Raw genomic sequence first — 5,748 nt, forward strand, 5'->3', positions numbered from 1 at the left:
ATGAAAAGGTTTCCTACATTCCTCTACATATAAATGCTAAAGTTAAAGCTTTCTAAACTAGCTTTTCAATTTGTCTTTTTTGGGCCGAAGCACCATTGAAGAGCTTTATATATTTCTTGGTTAGACATTAAACATGTTTTCCATTGGCTCTCTTATAAAGGCCATAATTGGACATGATTTATTGTCCTACCATGTGGCAGGAAAGAATATCTGTTGACCTTCTATAATTCCATTTTGTTAAGGCGTTATGTGATTTCTAAGAGGCCTTCTACATGGTACCCTCTCTTGCATGCCTTTTTCTTATTATAGTATGAGTAACAACTAGAATAGCTACCATTGTGCAATCCAAATTGCTAACTAGATGTTCAGATTGTTGTTTATAGTTAAGGTTCCATGTCATGTCCTAGAGATTTCCACACAGTACCCTCTTTTACATTCCTTTGCTTATGATTCTCCTTTGTCTTCTTATGTGCCTTACCCACATGTTTATAATGAAATGCTTTGCCCCTTTTTCCCTCTTTTGCTTTTTGTTGATCTCACTATTTGTGGACATGTCCCATAGTATGAGCCTTGCACATACATTACCAAGTTGCACAATATCTTTTTTTTTGTGCAAACAAGGTTGCTTCTATGTGTTCCACGTGCTCAACTATGGTTTTGAAGGTACATTGCAAATGTTGATAGGCAAGCTCTTGAATCAAAGAGAGCAATAGTTTATTCATGAGAGGATACATATGCAGGCAGGTACACCCAAATCCACAATGTATGGAGTCAGATCCACGAATGACTCAATCAGTTGGCCTCCCTATGATCACTCTGATCAAACCACACACACGATCATATCAAACTGACACACCTACATGCCAAGTCATCAATCACACCTACCAGAGGTGCTAACATAATCACTTAATCAGCTGGCCTCCCTATGATCACTCTATTGACACCACACACAATCATACCAAACTGACACACCTACATGCCAAGTCATCAATCACACCTACCAAAGGTGCTCACACACCTTCACACCACACTGTCCTAAACTATCACACCTATGCCAAAGGAACTTGGCATTACCCTTTACATAGATTTGTCCCAACACCTCCCCCCAAATCGATAATCCATGGATTGATACAACTAGGACTCCCTCTATGGATACATCTAGGCTCTAATCCAAGAGAATGATACATCCTGACTCACATGTGGATACATCAGGGCTCAAATCTTTAACACGTACAAGTGGGATATATTAAATGGACAAAAGATACAAGAATATAGCCAAAAGTCAATGGCCCAAAAGAAAAAGTTCTTGTCACCATTGTAGTTGGCTTATGCCATACAAGACTTCTCGTCTTCAGGATCTGCAATCTCCTCACGCATCTCCTCCATGTAGAAATCCTTGGTTTTCTTCTTGAGATAACAATATTCTTCCTTGTGGTTATTTTTACCACAAAAGCCACATGTAATGATACTTGATGAAGCCCTCTTGAAATGTTCTTTTCCTTTGAATTTACCTTTAGTGAATAGTACCTTCTCTTCTTTGATGATGTTATGTCCTCCCTTCTATGCTTTGGCTTTCCTTTCCTCCTCTAGGGGTGCTCCCTCTACCTCAACAAGGCTAGTAGTAGGTAGATTAGTCAAAGTAGTAATGACATGACCATGGTCTTCTTTTGGAAGACTCTTTCCAAGAATTGCAATGACAATATATCTTCATCAATGTTCACCTTGATACTTGTCAATTGAGTAAGAAAGCTTTTCATACAATTGTGGTGTGATGATAGTGATTCTCCTTTTAGTGGCAATGTAAAGAACTTAATGAGTAGGATGTACTTGGAGCAAGATAGCTTGTGCCCCAAACACATTCTCCAAATGTGACCATGCCTCAAGAGATGTTTTACACCTATCAATGTGATGAATGTATGAGTCACTAAGACCTAGGGCAATAATGGCCAATGACTTTTCATCCTTCACTAACCATGGTAATTCTTGGTCTCTTATACTAGGCTTTTTCTCTTTCCCATTTGCTACTACCCAAATCTCATTTTTTTCCATGTATGGAAACCATCCCCCTGAAACTTATCAGGCCAATATCTTTAGTGTGCAACTCAAAGTTTGACATCCATTTATCATTATCCATTAGAGAGGATATTACCTTGACTCAAGGCAGTGTCTAGCTCTTGGTACAACTTTGGAAAAGATCAATCTTCCTTTTTGTTAACAAAGAAATCTCCCTCACTACACAAATGAAGATTGCTAGCTAGAAAATCGAAGAACCCTAGTTGCTTTGCATAGTAGTACCCAATGGGCTTCTCCCATAGTCTCCTTGGTAAAGTCTTTTTCATCACTATTTATTAGGGTCTCCAAGTAGTCTTTTCTTCCTTGTTCTTCTCCTCCTTTGAGATCTTGGCTAGAATCTCACTAGTACTTCCACAAGAACATGGCATATTTCCTAGTCAAACATAGAGTCCTTGGTCAAAACCAATTCCAAGAGCATAGAGTCTCAAGAAATGACTAAATCAAGGACAAAGCATACACCAATCATTGAAATGTCAACTTAGGGAGCTGAAAGATATAGAAATGAAGAGCTTCGTCTAGTCTCTTGAATGGGAAAGCCAAACTTTGACCACATTATGAAGGTTGCACCCAATCTGAGGATTCATGTACTATAGCCCAAAATTAAGCATATAGTGATCAGCTTCAAAGGTCCTTTTTGGATAGAAAGAAGGAACTTGAGTTTGCCTATGTCTAGGCTATAGGATGGTCGAAAAGATCACATAGGTTGCTGAGTAGAAGCTTGCCAAAACCGGGCAAAGAATGGCTCACAATAGTGCAAATATGCATCAATTCGGCATTAGAATTCGACAGATAGCCCTCATCATTGCTAAGCTGAGGCTAGAAGGGCATCTTGAGATTGTAAATATCTTGGTTGAATTTTGGGGAAGAACTGCGAACAATAATAGCACAATGATGGGTAGCAGACACCACAAAATGAAGATCCCGTCGTTCAGATTGTGTGCCCTCGTCTGGAGAGTCTTGGGCTCAAAGGAAAAAAGATCCACGGTTGGATATGGCAAGATCATGCTTGAAAGGGGAAGAAGCCATGAAGGAGAAAGAAGACATGCCATGTGGCATCTCGTGAGCTCAAGGTGGTTGGTTTGGCTCTAATATCAACTGAAGGTACATTGCAAAGATTGATAGGCAAGTGCTTGAATCAAAGAGAGCAACAATTTATTCATGAGAGGATACATATATAGGCAACTGCCTCAAAGTAGGTATATCGAATCCATAATCTATGGAGTTATATCCACTAATCACTTAATCAATTGGCCTCCCTATGATCACTCTGATCACACCACAAACAATCATACCAACTTGACACACCCACATGCCAAGTCATCAATCACACCTACCAGAGGTGCTCACACACCTTCACACCACACTATCCTAAACTAGCACAACACACTAGCACACCTATGCCGTAGGAGCACACCTATGCCATAGGACCTTGGCATTACCCTTTACACCAATTTGTCCTAACCGTTTTGTCCCCAATAGATGAATTCACATGCATAATTGGTCACTATATCTAGTCTTTTTAACACGTGCTCACCTAGGAGGTGCATGCAAAAGTAATGGCCTTTCAGCATCCGCAACACATCCCCACCATTTGTTGGCCACCAAAACTTGTATAGCTCTAGGTCTAGGCTAGTACAAGGGCCCTAAAAAGTTTCATCCCCAACATATAATTTCACATGCATATTTGATCACTATATCTATTCCTTTTACAAGTGCTCATCTAGGAGGTGTGCACAAAAAATTAATGGCATTTTGACATCCATATTGGACATCTAGCATTTGTTGGGCACTTAAACTTGCACGGATATAGGTCTAGGCCAGTACAAGGGCCCTGAAAATTTTTGTCCCAAATAGATAAGATGATTTGTGCATTTGATCAGTAGATGCACTCTTTTTTCTATGCGTGCTCACCTAGGAGGTGCATGCAAAATTAATGGCTTTTCACCATTTTGCTTCAAAAATTGAGTCACTCATTGGTGGTAGCATTGGCAACACATTCTCACATATAAGTCAAGTGAATGTAATTCTCATGTAATTGAAGATGAATCACTCAAACCCAATGTAATGATTGCTAGTACCTTTTCATATTTTGCTACCCAAGACACTTCCCCAAGCCTCATGTGCTAGGCCTTTTCTCCTTCCCTTTGGTGACACTCCATATTCCTTTCTTCATAAGTATACAATTTATCTTTGTTTGCTGTATGTGGATGTCTTGACTCTCAAATGTGTCAAGCTTTGAAGAGTTAGCCATCGGGAATGTCTGACCAATGTATTATCTTTGCAGACTGTCAAATCTTTGTATGTTGGCTTTGATTTTGTGAATATTTGAGAGAATAAGTCAAGGTTTCTCCAACTTATCCTTTTTACCAAAGTAAGTATGTCATCTATATCACTAGTGCATGATTGTGTGGAGCTTCAATTGAAAGTATATCAAGTATATGTAGTCATGCCATGAGTATCATTTGAGTGCTTATATGGATAATACTCGGAGGTCTACCATGTAGCCTCATTCAAGCCTCTAAACAATGTCTCATTGATGTGGTTCCATTTCCACATTGTCGTAACATGTCACTAGACTTGGAAGCCTTAATAACATCTCACCCTATTCCACACATAGACTATGATCTAAATGTAGATGATATATATGGCTCCAAGACAAAAACAAGTCGTGGAGAAAATTTCAATGACATAACCAACATACTGGTGGAGACTTCATAGAGGGGAATCTACTCAATGCATGTTCTAGAGAAATATACATATTGCGGCGAGACACTTTGGTTATGTGATTGTGTTGAAAATGTCAATATACATCAGATGCAAATACATGCCTATTTAGAGTACATTTTTTGTGGTTTTAAGCTAATAGTCTATAACTTACTAGTTTATATAAACCTTTATCATGATAACAAAGTTCTTAATCATGTTATAGATATTGGACCTGACGCACAATCCTTGTTTTGTAATCATAATCTTGGTATTGCTATTGGATTCATGTAGATTTTCTAGATGTTTTAAATGTTCTACTATATTAGTTTGTGTTCATAACTAAAGAAGCAATTGCTACCTCTATATGGGCTAACTCTAGTCAGTGACGTTGGATTGTTGTTAATGAGCATCAAGTAGCAATCCCTATGATTTACTAGATTACATAAGACCATCTAAGACTATAATTTCTCATGGATCCTCAAGTTACTTAAAGTAATTTATCATAGTCTTTCAATGTATGCAATTACCTCCCTTCATACTAATACCTCATTTCTTAGACAACTAATCATGTTCGGTTGACAAAAACCAATGAGACTATTGGGTGGGAGACACATATAAGTCCCCTCAAAGAGCATTGTTGAGGAATGATCTACTCTACCATTGTTCCATGCAATATGTTCTATATTAAGTCTCAAGTATCATTAAGAAACATGAAAGAGGCAAAAGCTTACTTCAAGTTAGCAATTAGGACCATCGCTTGTCACTTTTATTGGAATTTGCATGTATGATCATTCCCTTAAATTGGCATTAGAAAATCATCATTTATGTCAATACCTTGATGGGAAAATTCCTTACCTATCAAGCCCAGAACGTATGCTCAACTTCACTCACAAATGAACCTTGGAAAATGATCAAGTCAATATATTGGTACATAATGAAAATGGAAATTGCTACATTCTCATATGAAAA

The sequence above is a fragment of the Dipteris shenzhenensis genome, chromosome 20 (assembly GCF_047967505.1).
Source record: "Dipteris shenzhenensis isolate YYH24624 ecotype China chromosome 20, Dip_SZ_1.0, whole genome shotgun sequence".
Classification (NCBI taxonomy): domain Eukaryota; kingdom Viridiplantae; phylum Streptophyta; class Polypodiopsida; order Gleicheniales; family Dipteridaceae; genus Dipteris; species Dipteris shenzhenensis.